Source organism: Dreissena polymorpha, chromosome 7 (genome assembly GCF_020536995.1).
Source record: "Dreissena polymorpha isolate Duluth1 chromosome 7, UMN_Dpol_1.0, whole genome shotgun sequence".
Lineage (NCBI taxonomy): Eukaryota > Metazoa > Mollusca > Bivalvia > Myida > Dreissenidae > Dreissena > Dreissena polymorpha.
This window is the reverse complement of record NC_068361.1, coordinates 49,913,606-49,929,711: the sequence shown is the minus strand read 5'-3', so window position 1 is coordinate 49,929,711 and position 16,106 is coordinate 49,913,606. Positions and strand designations below refer to the sequence as shown.

The window sequence follows — 16,106 nt, the reverse complement described above, 5'->3', positions numbered from 1 at the left end:
TGTTTTTTTTAAAACCACCCCCACGCTCGGCTTTTATCCAGTTTAGTTGCACCCCTGCATGCAGTTGGTGTGTACAGATGCAGTAAAGGTGTTTAAAGTTTAAACAATATGAAATAAGTATTCTTTTACAGACATTTACTTTTTATAACTTGTTATCTATGGAAGAGCGCCATGAAATGTAAGTGGTTTCAACCAATATAAAGAAGTGAAACTCCAGCTGCTGGAGTAGTATTGAATTATTATTATAAACAATTAGTAGGTCCTTTATTTAAGGCAAGTGACCGATTGCCCAAACAGTACAAAACAGCACAATACAGCACAATACAAAACAACATAAACACAAATAAGAATAAAGCTGGGGTCACCGCCTTGGAACGGTCAATGCAAAGCATTGGGGGTTTAAACCGGTTTTGGAGCGCTCAACCTCACACTTGGCCCAGCAATATTCATAATACATTTAAGTGTAAATAAAATTTAACCTCATAGCATTGTAACTCAAATTAAACAATAATAAAAGGGAATTAAAACGCATTCAATTTAATTACCATTTAATTACTCAAGTAGAAATTGGGTTGGTTAAAAACAAAGTGTCATAAAATTCAAAATAGTATATTTAAAGTAATATTTTGAAATTATTTTTTTAGATACATTATATACAGCAAAAATATCAAGAAAAATAGACAGATTTACCGTTTACTTTTTGAAAAAAAATGCAACATGCATGATTCGTATTTTCAGCAGTAAATTACCCAATTTAGCCATAACGTTGTTTTAATTTCAAAAATTGAAGAATGTGAATAAAAATTGCAACATATTTAACAATAAACATAGCTTTCATGCTATATTAAATCAAATAACGTCAGAAAAGAAATAAAACGCTTCAAAAATAGTATGCATTGTAAGCAGGATTACTTACATGATTCGAACCTGCGCGGGAAATCCCAAAAGATTTCTAGTCTATGGCCTTAACCACTCGGCCACGGAAACTTCATATTAGTACCTGCTTAAATTAGATATCCATAAGTAAACAGGTAAAAAGGCTCTTCAATCTTCGAAGAAATCGCTGGAAATCATTACGGGTGCGCTACCTTAAGAAACATGATCTTAACAGAGTTGAAACAAAATTTAGGCATTGAAGGTGTATCATACTTTTTCATTTGTTGGTAAGATACACGTTTAAAGCTTGATATACCACATAGAATAGTTATAACAGTCATTGGCGTTTGCGATTGTGTCGGATAATGAAGATTGGTAAAATGAAGGTTTTTACATTAGTGGTATTATCTCTGGGCGCCTTTGCAGGTAAAAAAGTTCAAACGAATATTCTGTGTAAGAACTATGTACTTTTGCATTTAATATGTATTATAGACAAAAATAAATATGCACAGTATATATCGCCTGTAAAAAAGGGACATATTTATATTAAAAAATATTAAAGAAAAAGATAACCAAATTATATTTTGAATAAAGTAAACACTTAATAACCAACGTAAAAGGATTGTCTCATTTACAGGAATTGCTGATGCGGTACGATGCTATGCCTGCAGTGCATACCGGAACCAACCATGTGGGGTTGACGTTGACCGTACAACACCAATAAAATCTGGCTGTAGCTTTTGTGTGGTTAATTTTAACAAGATAAATGGAAGTAAGTTGCCATATGCTTAATATGAGTGAAATAGTCCTGTAAATCAACCGTTTATACAAGAGTGGTAGGGCGGGCGCGACAAAACGTTTTCCTATTCCATAAGCTTCTGTGTATATTTTTTGTGTTCTGTTAGTTTTTCTTCAACGCATTATGCTAAATTTTCTTCCGCATGCCGTATGTTTGCACACCTTTCACATGTGTTAATTTGCAGTCGTACAGCCAGCCCTAGATTACCCACTAGGCAGGGTAGGCTGCTGCGAAGGGGCCCCATGAAACCGTGACGAAATAAATGTTTGTCTTACCTACTTAGCGTAATCTAATGACTTGACAAAGCCAATTATTTTATATCAATGTTATGTTCTGATTAAATCGTCGTACCGAGTGAAAACATTTATTATTTGCAAAACCGCATTGTTTTGCTTGTCATTTCGTTTTCAAGATGTTCATTAGGTGGCTCAAACTGGGGTAAAATTCGTTCGTTACTCGTTGGCAGTTACTTAAAAGAGAGATTTGTAATTGTATAAGGTTGAACGGTATCTACCTGTCGTAGTTATTTATTAAAATTCCATATTATTTATTTCTGGATAAATAATCAAATACTTAACTATACATGCAACATTGGTTGTTTTCTTAAATTCTTATTATGATAAGTATAATGTCGTATTGACAATGTGGTATTATAATTACATTTTTACCTATGTAGTACATTATCACATGTATGTCTTACCAGCCTTGGCACTGGTAGGCTTATTTCAACGAGTGAACTCGACTGGGCACTGGTGTTCTAGAAGGCACTAGGCCGACTATAGGGTCCATGGGCGTGGGCCAAAAATGTTTCCCTGTCTTTTGGTCCCATCGGTGCTTAATCTGACACTGCTTACAGCATTCACCTCCTGTAATATTTTAATCAGAGAAAAGCTTTTATCTGGTCGACACTTTTTTTGTAAACATTGTATAACATTCGTAGACTTGTAATCGGATATGATAAATGGATCAACTGTCCATAGTCTACGATAACCCTTGTAAAATTATATAACTTTGATTTCTTTCGAAAACTTAGTACATACCAGTTAAATACAAACATTTTAAAAAGATGGATTATAACCGTTTTTTGTTGATTAAATACAAAAAAACTATTCGATAAGCCAACTAGAATGATCGCAAAACAAATTTATATTTGGTGTCCTTTTTTAACATTGGTCTTGTATAAAAATGCAAAAATTATTTGAATTTCAGTTTATTCTTTTACCAGATATTAAACTAAACAATTAATACTACATCCAATATTGCAAACACCTATTTTCTACACATGCCAATGGATACCCCGGTTTAATGAAATAAATTACTTTCGTAGTAAAAACAAGTAAAAAGGGGCATAGTGTTACATCTTTATGTTAGAAGTATAATACTAAATAACATGTATACATAACATTGTACATGTGAACGTATGTACATACAAACATTTATTATACTGGGAGCTGTGTGGAGGGTGATATTTATCTCTATCACCACACATATTGAGGGACAACATCAATAATGTAATGCTATGTGATGAAATACGGAACTTTCTCGGAGATTGAATTTCCAGTAATATCTAACTAGTCTGTTAAGGGATTACCTTTTTGAAAATTTTAATTTGATTTAAATGGAATGTCTTGTCAGCTTTAGTTCGCAATTGAAATTGTAGTAAAGATAAATATCGCTTTATTTGAATTGTACTAGTGATGCTCAAAAATGCTGCATATATCTAAGAATAGATTGAAAAATATTACATTTTAAAATAAAAATAACCTTAACCTCTTTTATCCACGCCGCTTTTACCTCCTCAGTCGTATGGATTCGATATGATTTGATTGAAACTTTTAAGCTTGGTAAAAACGTTATGTTAATCAATAATACTTTGAATACGATTATGTGCTTATCCGAGTCCGACATCTTGTTTTCTATGCCCCCTTTCCAATTAAATAACGTTGATATTTTGAAACAAACAAAAATAAAATAATTATTAATAAGTATTATTTGTTTAATGTTATTTTATGTTCAGCTTAGCTGTTAACCCAGCTTTTCACCTTAGATGACCTTAACATAACGCCAGCAGACCATTGGCTGATTTGAGCATTATCCCCCGGAACATTAGCTTCATCACCACGTATTTGTAGTATAGAATGAAACACTGTTCAGTTAATGTACAGTTAAGGGAACTGCGTACTACATGTATTTTCTTTTGCTCATACGATAAACATTTTGGCCCAGTGACAATTTCGCTTTACCGGTAAGCTCCATCCCCAATATCCCAAGACTTTCAGCGTCAGTGTTGGTCAGTAAATCATCAGGGGAAGACTGAATATCATTCATTTAAAACGAAAAGTAATGTCTTAAACAGAACTTGAAGAAATGCATTTGAGCCGTGTATGATACTAGTACCGGTAGTTTACGTCAGCAATCCCTTTTTTAACTTAACAGGCTTATCGTTTATCATTTTAGTTACAAAAGTTGTGAGGATATGCATGACATCGACAGACGTTGGCTTAGACACAGATGAGAGTGGCCCAGTGGGTGTATGCGTGACTGCGGATACGTGCAGCTGCAATACAGACCTTTGCAATGCCAACACGCAATCAGCTCTTGCGGCCGCCTCCGGTGGCACAGGACGCTTTTCCGCTTCAAACGTCTGGATACTAGGCATAGTTGCCGTCATGGCATTGATTATGGATGCCTTCTGACTTTCATATTACTATATGAAGTAATTTGTTGATTTCAGTGTATACATCCTATTTTTATTTCATGAGTTGTCATATAAAACGTATTTTAACGAGTGACGTTCAATGTTTTTGCATTGTTTTTGCGTGAACACAAATGCATTGGTATTATATCTACGATTTGTTACTGACATTAAACATTTTTAGTTCACGCCTGTGTCAAACAATACATATTTTGAAAGGCAACATTTGATTTAGCGTCATTACATCTCATAAATCTGACATGATTAAAATGACTTCATACGATCAAAAAATGTCGCTGCCCGCTATGTGGCAATGGCAAAGTTATTTAGCTTGTGTGTATTTTAACATTGATTGTATTAATTATTGAATTATTTTATTTATTTTCTGATGATTAATAGGTTGAATGTTACACTGGTGATGAGATAATTAACCGTTGTTTACTAGTTTCTAAAAATAAGCACCGCACGAGAGTGAAAATGTAAAACCAAATCATGTCGCTCGAGCAAGAGTGAAATGATCATGTTATCACCCATTCAAATAGCATGCAATAAAGGTGTGTATCACATGTGTGGTATTAATTGAAGTATGTGCACAATTATGATTATGATATTGACATACTTTACTATAAACATAGTTTGCTATATTTAGCGGCTTAATGTTTGTTTAGCCTTAATTTAAGTGAGGTATACTGCTTTAATATAATAAACTTACACAAACAGCAATACATTAAATCATATTGTTACGCATAATAACACACATATAGTTGTGTATGAAGTCTTTAAGCGCAATTTTAAATTATGTTTGTCTTTTTATAAATAAATGTTTGCTTTTGTCGTTTTGTTAATAAAGTGTTATCAAAAAAACACTGCGTATGTATCGAAAATGGACTTAAAAGCATGCATGCAGCTCACTTATTCACTCAATCACTTATTACAATAATTGTTTCTTTATTATACCAGTGTATTATCCTCGCTTGTCTCATGTTAAAACATTGAACGCAATTTACAACATACACGAAAACGGGTTTCATGTTACAAGCCCTTTGCTGTGAGTTCGATCTATGCCCGACTGACATGAAATCGTTAGGTTCCTTGATTTTCTATCGAAAAAAACACAACATTATGTTAATCTGGATATTCAATGCATTCTCTAAGTATCACTCTAAAATGAAATGGTCTGGAGAGGATACCATTTTAAAGTTACAATTTTTTTGTAACCATGACCGAAGTCCTGTTGATTTAAAAATACAAGAATATCAATTTTCATTAACGTTGTTCAATGCGATGTCTTAGTATCTTAGTATCTTGCGGAATAGACTTTCATTTTAAAAGGTTCTGCTAAAAATCAATAGGCATGTGCATTTTCTCCCAGGCAAAGCATACCAACTTATATGATCAAAGGCCCATCGTTCTTTAGATATATATTGCGGAAACAAATTTATTATATCTTGTGACCTTGAACTTGAACTGTTGACTCTAAATTAATTGGGCTTCTTCCGTTCTTCCTACGAAACCATGCTACTGATTAAGATGATCGTAGGTAACAATGTTCTCCCGATATTTGCGAAATCACCTGTATTTTTGGCACCAACCTTCTACCAGTCGACTATAAATATCAATACAGTCGTCTTTCTTGCATCTTAAGCAACAAGCATTCAAATAATGATTATTCTTGACCAAAGTGTCCTCTATATAGGGCATGCAAGCTAGTGTCCTCTATATAGGGCATGCAAGCTAGTGTCCTCTATATAGGGCATGCAAGCTAGTGTCCTCTATATAGGGCATGCAAGCTAGTGTCCTCTATATAGGGCATGCAAGCTAGTGTCCTCTATATAGGGCATGCAAGCTAGTGTCCTCTATATAGGGCATGCAAGCTAGTGTCCTCTATATAGGGCATGCAAGCTAGTGTCCTCTATATAGGGCATGCAAGCTAGTGTCCTCTATATAGGGCATGCAAGCTAGTGTCCTCTATATAGGGCATGCAAGCTAGTGTCCTCTATATAGGGCATGCAAGCTAGTGTCCTCTATATAGGGCATGCAAGCTAGTGTCCTCTATATAGGGCATGCAAGCTACACCAATGCTGCGTTCCAATCTTTTGTGCCCTTGACCTTTGGTCTGTTGAAATCAAAATTAGCACCCGTCGTTTTTTCCTACCAAGTAATCATAATACCAGTTGCGATAATCTTGGGTCAACGTGTTCTCTATATATCGTGCGGCAACCGATAGCCTGTCATAAGTACCTTGTAAAACTGGGGCACGTCTTATCAAACATCTTACGACATTTTCACCTTACGATGCAGTTTTCGAAGCGCCATAAATATGTAACCGTCACTTTTATAATTACTTTTGTTGAACATTTCTATTCATTTCCAAAGTAGCTGTTAAATATCCTTTATATTTGAAACATAAAGATCATAATCACTTATATTTTAAAATTACAAAATTCAATCGTAAGTTAACATTTTCGTACGACCATTGATAAGACGGACCCCTGGCCTTTAGCGCGTTGACCTTAAAGCAACAGGGGTCCGCCTGTTAACATAATTATAATACATGTTTGTAGGATATAAATTCACTACTGCCGACGAACAAATAGGAGATACATGGCGACTTTTTCAAAGGTCATAGTAAATTCATTCCGTACGAAACGTGTACTGTAAATGTCCTCGCATTATTTAGCCGCTTTCACACAGAATGGGTTTATACAGATTGAAAGCGAAATGCCACAGGGTCAACACGACGACATTAGCCGCCTACGTCAGCCGGCGGGTAATTATTAGTAGGGCAGTATACGTGCTTTTTTCTGTAAACACAATAATATCTTACATAGACAATTGTTATGAATTGTATTATGAAGTTTTGAATGAGGCACGTGGGACCACATGTGTATAACATACGTAGTGCTTGCATGTTCAAACATCTATGAGCATTTTTTTTTTCATGTCTACTGTCAACTTCATCCGGTGAGATATTATTTCCAAAAATAGGACAAAACAGAATGCAGGGGATAGATGGAACGCACGTAACTGGTGTGGCGAAAGCGAGAAAAAGATTAACTGCTGGTGTTTAAAAAAAGGCGGCCAACGGCTAATTTTTCGATGTTTTTGTCCGGACTTTTCAAAGATTGACTCATTTGACCTTATCCTTTCGCACATGATGATCGACTGATATCCATTTAACCTTGTTATAAATCCTGTAGATGCGTTATCAATATTTAACAAGTTATTGAAGACTTTATACGCAAGTGACTGATTGTTTACGATTGACACGGTTTATTGTATGTGCATTTTTAGGTCATATATAAGGTTTTCTCAGCTATGCAGCCTTTTCAATGGAAAGATGGACTCAAGAATCATCATAGTTTTCCTTGCATGACCACAAGGCTGCTTCCAACATGAAATCGCGATATATGCATCAAAATTCGAAAATTTACTCTTGTTTCAGAATAGGTGAGTAGAGTAACTCCACTTTCTGTAATTGGTGTTTATGCAAAAAAGCATTAAAAACGTATTTTCATATAAACCATTTTATAAGTCGTTTAAAATTTCAGGACTACAAATAATGCATCCATTTTTTTGGTTTCAGATTCCATTTTTGGTATTCTTTAAATATGCCAAATATTCAAATATGCCTCATTGTCATGGAAGATTAGAATTATGATGATGATCCGGTTCATCAAGACTTTGTATGTGCATGCAAGTGATAAATGTCCAAGGCAAGTGTGTACGAATATTACATCCGACAGTCTGTACTGATAATATATTATTTTGACCAATAATTACATGATGGAAAACATAACTAAATTTGTATTGTTCAAACTAATTTATTTAATTTTGAACATTTGAACATAAGTATTTAATTAGTTTAAACCTATTTATTTTAGCTCGATTGCCTCGAAAGCCTAAGGCTTATATAAACGCTCTCGAGTCCGTTTCCTGGGCCTAGAACCAGTACTTGGTGTCTTTCGGGGAGATCTAAAGAACGCTCCCACGGTGTGGATCGAACCCGTGACCTCCCGGTCGCTAGGCGGACACCAAGTATTTAATTAACCACAATGTTGAAGTTTATCTAGTGTCTTTTACACAAATATGTTATTCTAAAATATAATATTATCTTCCTATTTACTCATTGTATTTTTTTAAATATCATTATTCATACTTTTGCCTTGTTACTTGTACACAACGTGTGTATGAATTAAAAACAAAGAAAGTATAAGCACTTAAGTTGAAATGTGTTAGTCTTATGTTCTTTTTCAGACTTGACAACGATTGGTCGAAAGATTTGCAACGGTTTTAAGGCGTGAAGCTGTGTAAAAAGTACTTGAACACTATAGAGACCTTGGTCGCTTCCGATTATCAGTTATATGTAAAGAACGAACCCTTTAAGATTGGCGATAAATCGAAAGCTCACATAATACTTTGTTAAATAGAGTATTTAATACATAAAAGTGATATTATGGGCATTTTTCACTGTTGAATTGAGCTCAAAAGAATTAACAGGCCAAAAGAGTTAGTTAAAATGTGGTTACTGACCAATTATCTGCAACTCATCTTGCTACCAGTTGTTTATCAAAAATATATTTTATATTCATATTTTACATGAGTCACTCAGTCCTCTAAGCCGAAATGATCCGTAAAACAAAAGTGTGTCTTTGTGTCGTATGAACGAATCTGCACTAAAACTAAATTTAGGTTCACATCGTACATGCATGATCAGTTGTCAAACGAAAGTACGGTTGATATTGAAATGCATTATTTTTCTCTTTCCTGGATATTGTTTTAGAATGTTGATGCTGCATTAACAAAAATAAGTGTATATGAAGTGAAAACACCAAAAATAAACAACAGTTGCGATAGACATCTATAAACTGTTAGATGCCCATAATATCACTTTAACTACTGACAATGCTTGCATGAATATTGATAGCAAACTGTGTTGGCCAAATGCTGTTAAAATGGCACTTGATTCACTTGGTTTGAGCAATTAATGGTTGCACCAGTATCATAAAATTACAATTGTATGCGAAAACGAAGAGTCCGTGATGTTTACATTCAAACATTGTTTGAATGTATACAGTCTCAAACTGAGCTTAAATATTATAACATATTAAAAAAAAATGCTTTGAAACCTTCTTGAATTGTGAAGATAATGAAAAACATGGAATTGCAAAGAGTAGATTCCGATTGTGCTCGCATCTCTTAAAAATAGAAAAAGGAAGATTTAATCATATGAACGCCAATTATCGTAGGTATAAAGTGTGTACTACTGGTATGATTGAATCTAAATGTCATGTTCTATGTTTTTGTTCAATTTTTAGACATCGTAGGTCAAAATACAAAAAAATCAATAGGGGTCATCTGCGAGTCATGATCAATCTACCTATGCAGTTTCATGATCCTAGGCAAAAGCGTTCTTGAGTTATCATCCGAAAACCATTTTACTATTTCAGGTCACCGTGACCTTGACCTTTGACCTAGTGACCTCAAAAACAATAGGGGTCATCTGCAAGTCATGATCAATCTACCTATGAAGTTTCACGATCCTAGGCGTATGCGTTCTTGGGTTATCACCCGGAAACCATTTTACTATTTCGGGTCACCGTGACCTTGACCTTTGACCTAGTGACCTCAAAATTGATAGGGGTCATCTGCGAGTTATGATCAATCTACCCATGAAGTTTCATGATCCTAGGCGTATGCGTTCTTGAGTTATCATCCGGAAACCATTTTACTATTTCGGGTCACCGTGACCTTAATCTTTGACCTAGTGACCTCAAAATTAATAGGGGTCATCTGCAGTCATGATCAATCTACCCATGAAGTTTCATGATCCTAGGCGTATGCGTTCTTGAGTTATCATCCGGAAACCATTTTACTATTTCGGGTCACCGTGACCTTGACCTTTGACCTAGTGACCTCAAAATCAATAGGGGTCATCTGCGAGTCATGATCAATCTACCCATGAAGTTTCATGATCCTAAGCGTATGCGTTCTTGAGTTATCATCCGAAAACCATTTTACTATTTCGGGTCACCGTGACCTTGACCTTTGACCTAGTGACCTCAAAATCAATAGGGGTCATCTGCGAGTCATGATCAATCTACCTATGAAGTTTCATGATCCTAGGCGTATGCGTTCTCGAGTTATCATACGACAACCACCTGGTGGACGGACCGACCGACCTACCGACCGACCGACCGACCGACCGACATGAGCAAAGCAATATACCCCCTCTTCTTCGAAGGGGGGCATAATAAGGCTGTCATTAAACACATTGACTTATTTTGAAAAAAATATTTCAACAAAGTCTGTAAAACGTATCCGTAAAGTATCGTACTAAATCTATTTTGCAATGTTAAAACGAACAGATTAATTCTTCTGTTGCTTCCAAGTTGTTTAAAATTCCTTCACACTATATACGATTGTTGTTGTTTTTAGCTACATTTTCCTCTTTCATTATCTGTTTTGGTTTTATTTCTATCATCTATCGACATTATTTGTATGTTGTGATTTACTTTCCTATACTTGTGAAATAACACTAATCAATATAGCATAAATAATTCTCTGTATAGCCGAACTTCATCTCATTTTGTGTATGTATTTATGATATGATTTATTTTGCCAAAATCATGTATTGCTCATTATGCGAATAAATCTACCATCACACATCTTTCGAAAGACACGGGCGGTGTTGTTATGCAGCAATTTAAATATTAAAACCGCAGTGAAAGGCAGGGACTCTGCTTCATCCAGTGGTGTAAAGCTGTTTTCTCTCAACAAACTATATAAACAAACCATGTTATATTTATTTTTGCATAATCAAATCAAAGCGCTGAAGGCACTGAAATTGTTCGCTATTGCATAATCTTAGACGAAACTCAGTTTTCAAAATTATGTTATAGCTTTTTATATCGCAAGTTTGAAATGAACGCAACCCATTCAAATTTATCTTAAAGCACAGGTCGAGATGTGTGTGCACTGTTTATCCTCATATTTATGTTATAGAGATAACTTAGACAAAATAACAACAATATGTCTCTTTTTTTTCGCAATTGGTTGCTGCACTGGCAACCATCATTATTTGTATCTAATACTTTATCTATTTTCTTTAAATTATTCAGCAACAATTTTGCCGACATCACAAACATAAACGCATCATGTCTTGTTGTGAGCCGGAATTGAATAATTTCCTAGGACTAATTGACCCACAGTTGCCAATTTGTATTCTATGTTTATTTGGATTGAGTTGTTCAAGCTTTAAAAAAGCTTGTTGCCCTGCTTTTTAGCAAAACTGTAACCAACATTCGAAATTGGGTATCCTGGGCTTAAATCTACTGGCCCCAGGCTAACAGGCAACCACTAAACCTGTTAGTTATTCATGATGTAAGATCTGAACTCATTCAATTTGCAAGTCTGGAGACATTAAAGGGACCTTTCCACGATTTGGTAAATTTACAAAATTAAACGATTTAAAGAGGATTGCTTAAATAAAGTATAAATAACATCTCTCATTGTATGAGCACGGATGGCCGAGTGGTCTAAACGATAGACTTTTATTCCAGGTGTCAGTGGTTCGAGCCCAGTTGAGGGTAACTTTTTTGTTTCTTTAATTGTATTCTTGTCTTTTTAATGGAGATTTTAAGATCCAATGTTTACATTTATCAATATTAAGCATTTAATGACAAACTGTGAAAAGGTCCCTTTTAGATGTTTACTAAAATATGCCACCAGGTAAAAATTAAGATCTCATTGTGGTTGTTTATTTGCTTTAAAAGTGATTTTGTTTATTTGCCTTGTCAGCGAGGTTACTTTGAAGTTATTATCACTTTTTTCAAATCATTAGTAGAAAAGATAATTTAAGCTTCAGTTTGGAAAAAACATGGCTTAATGCATATGCATTAATTGTCATCCCAGTACCAGAGACTCTCTTTAAACGAAAAACACCAAAAAATCAGAAAGTGTCGTCCTTGCTTAGCTTGTGCGCATTGCACAGGCTTATCAGTGTGCACAGGCTAATCTGGGACACCACTTATTTGACATGCATTAAGTCCCGTTTTCCCTGAAAGCAGTGAATATGTACAGATTTCAATGACAAACTGACCAATGTCGTCGCACAAGCTGTTAAACCCTATTGATTACATACACACACTCACTGTCTGCAGTGTACCAGTGGTGAAGTATAAACAAGCAGATGCGGTGGTTATCGTTCTTAGCGTACTTAAGAGCAGACTTACTTGCAACGCATACCACTAACCTTAGTTGTCCGCAAGCGAACAACTAAAAAGTGTTTGTATTTATTTAAGTGTACATTTATGGTTTTTGTTTCTATGTTATTACTGATATTGAGTCGATGCATATGAAATCCGATAATGCATATAAATAAAGCAGTGGTTTCATAACAAATAACAATATTAACCCGATGATGCCTGTTTGTGGTCTATTAAAGTTTCTTAAGTTTCCAATATCATACCCATGGTGGTTTCTTAAGTATATCTAAATAACCGCTACATGTATAAATACATGGCATTATAATAAGTATACAAATATTACATCTTAAGTGCAATAGTAGTTCCGTATTAACTTCATAAAGAAGTACAGCAGTATTCACAAGGTTTAATATGTCAATTTATGAATTTGCAAATCTTGACAGCCTCAACGTAGCTTGCCACGGAGAACAGTCTTGCACAGAGATTCGTGCCTGGTGACGTGTCCAAACCAAGCAAGTAGGGGCTCTTGTGGACCAACAAAGTTGTTGCAGTCATGTTCCGGACGTACTCGTTTGTCTTGTGCTCTGTGTAGGAAATTCAGAGCAGTCTTCGGAGACATTTGTGTGCAAATGCTTTTATCCTGCGTTCTGTGGTCCGCGTAAAGCATCCAGTTTTCTCAGCCGTAGAGTAGGATGGATACTACGAGGGACTTGGAGGAGCCTGTACTTGGGACGGGACGTAAAGCGACGGAAACTAACGGGACTTCAAGCGGCAGGCACATACGCGACTTCAAGCGGTAGGAACACATACGATGCTCCATGTGACGGACACATACGGAACTTAAAGCGGCGAGAACACACGGGACTTCAAGTGGCGGGCACATACGTGACTTAAAGTGACGGACACATACGGGACTTCAAGTGGCGGACACATAAGGAACTTTAAGATGCGGGCACACACGGAACTTGGAGTGGCGAACACATACGGTACTTCAAGTGGCGGACACATACGGGACTTCAAGTGGCGGAAACATACGGTCTTCAAGAGGCGGACACATACGGGACTTAAAGCGGGGGATAAATACGGGACTTTAAGTGGCGGAAACATACGGACTTCAAGTGGCGGGCACATACGGGACTCAAAGTGGCGGACACATACGGGACTTCAAGTGGCGGACACATAAGGAACTTTAAGAGGCGGGCACACACGGGACTTTGAGAGGCGAACACAAACGGGACTTCAAGTGGCGGCCACATACGGGACTTTAAGTGGCGGACACATACGGGTTTCAAGAAGCGGACACATACGTTACTTAAAGCGGCGTATCAATACGGGACTTTAAGTAGCGGACACATATGGGACTTCAAGTGGCGGATACATACGGGACTTCAAGTGGCGGACACAAACGGGACTTAAGGCGGCAGATACATACGGGACCAGGGCTTGCACTAAGCGGCGTACGGCCGTATATTACGCCCGATAATTGTTTCCATACGCCGATAACAAAAACCCATGACGTCCACTATACTTCCTTAAAATTGGTCATACGCCGAAAATAGCAACCCGTAACGTAAGCTGTCGATTAAAATAATACTTCAATCAACACTGCTTTCTGCCGACTCAATGTGTTTTGCACACGTCTCGATAAGTCTAAACTTCGCCTCCTTATATTTGATACCGCCCGCAGGTGATTAGCAAGTTTATTGTGTGTTGTTTATCTAACGGTTACACAATTTACCCCCGCGCGTATCGCAAATTGACCGTGACAAACCAGTCGCTTAATATTGGTTGCTTTAACAACACACTCGTGCCTATTTGCGCGTGTCGCATGTTGTTTAATGATTAGGAGATAATTGCTGGTTTGGGGCAGACGGCACGGTAAAAGAAAGACGGCAAAAATAATTAAAGAAAAACAAAACTGATCAAAGTTTAATTAATGACGTAGATTCACTACCGTATTAGGTCCCGCGAGTTTTTTCAGTTTGTTAATCCACCGATAATTACGAGTAATAACCATCTTATATAAACTGGAATCACAGTTCATTTTCTATACTAACATGTCATTTTACTAGTCAGAAACATTCAGAAAACACATTTCCTGGATTAGATATAAATTCTCCGAGTAGAATTAAATTGCTACGCCATGACCTTCGACATTGCAAATGGCTGACCTATTGTCATTCTATACATAGATGGTGACGTCACTACGTTATTGTCACCTCTATACTTAGACGCATCACATTCCCCTGGTTAGGGGATTTGTGATTCCGCCAAAATAGTTCCGCGTAGGAATGAATTTTTTTTTTTAATGAGAAAAACGGTGTTGAATATGTGTTTAAAATGGAATGTTATTTAAAGAAATTTTATTAAATTATGTTTAAGGGTGATTTCAAATGTCTATAAAGAAGAATTGCAATTATTAGAAACACGTTTATCTGTCTTACTTTCGCTTTCACAATTCAATCGTAAACATGGCAAGTCCAAGAGATATCATACTTGAGGTTGCTAAAAAGGGAGGATTTCCCATGCCACTCAAGGAACTGCAAATCGAAGCGTTACTTTGTGTCATTGAAAAACGTGACATAATGGCTATACTCCCAACAGGTTATGGTAAAAGCCTGATTTACCAGCTGGCACCACTTATCCTTAAAGATTATTACAATCTACAGAAGTCTGTTTGCATCGTGTTGACACCTTTGAACAGTATTATGCAAGATCAGATCATTGCACTGCAAAAGATTGGAGTACAAGCCTGTTGTGTGGACTATAACTGTCAGGGTGGTCAAGCATTGTTTGATGATGATGGTGATGAAGGGGGTGCTAAATCAGATGGAGATGTAATATTAACGGTCCCTATGTCCGATATTGCTGATGGAAAGTTCACATTGGTGTATTCTCACCCTGAGGCGCTTTTAAGCACTGATACGGGGAAATCCTTGATAAAAAATTTGGAGAATAAAAAAATAATTTCGTGCATAGCTGTAGACGAGGCACACATGATTCTGGAATGGTAATTGTTTCTATTATTTATACTGATGTTTAATACATATACACATGGCTGGTAGATTTAACACTTGAAAAATGGTGATTAAACAGTTACCTAATCCACCCCTGATCCAGGTCTCCAAGTCACCTCACCAACAAAATTTCACCTACATGATTATAGCCATTCACTAAGCAAATATGAAGATATTCAATGAGTAAGATATGTGAAATACTCCAGAGTTTGGCAGTTATTTCACCTATCTTGATTTTAAATTTGATCCTCAAACTGATCCTGGATCACATACTAATTCCAATTTCAATTTCAACTACTGAAATGCTTGGAAAATTTACATGTGTATTCCGTTTGATATTCTGAACAATTAACCCTTTGCATGCTGGGAAATTTGTCGTCTGCTAAAATGTTGTCTGCTAAATTTTTACAAATTAGCATTTTCTTCGATTTTTTTTTCAAAGAATACTATCAGAATAGCAAACAGTTTGGATCCTGATGAGACGCCACGTTTTGTGGCGTCTCATCTTGATC

The 16,106-nt window shown here is 36.2% G+C and overlaps 1 long non-coding RNA gene across 1 annotated transcript; it reads left to right on the top strand.

Moving 5' to 3' along the window:
• The first annotated feature begins 1,212 nt into the window (after positions 1–1,212).
• LOC127840058 (uncharacterized) lies at positions 1,213–5,149 on the top strand. Its single transcript, XR_008030377.1, has 3 exons — positions 1,213–1,302; positions 1,514–1,648; positions 4,133–5,149. It is a non-coding gene; the product is annotated as an uncharacterized LOC127840058 (long non-coding RNA).
• The last annotated feature ends 10,957 nt before the right edge of the window (positions 5,150–16,106 follow it).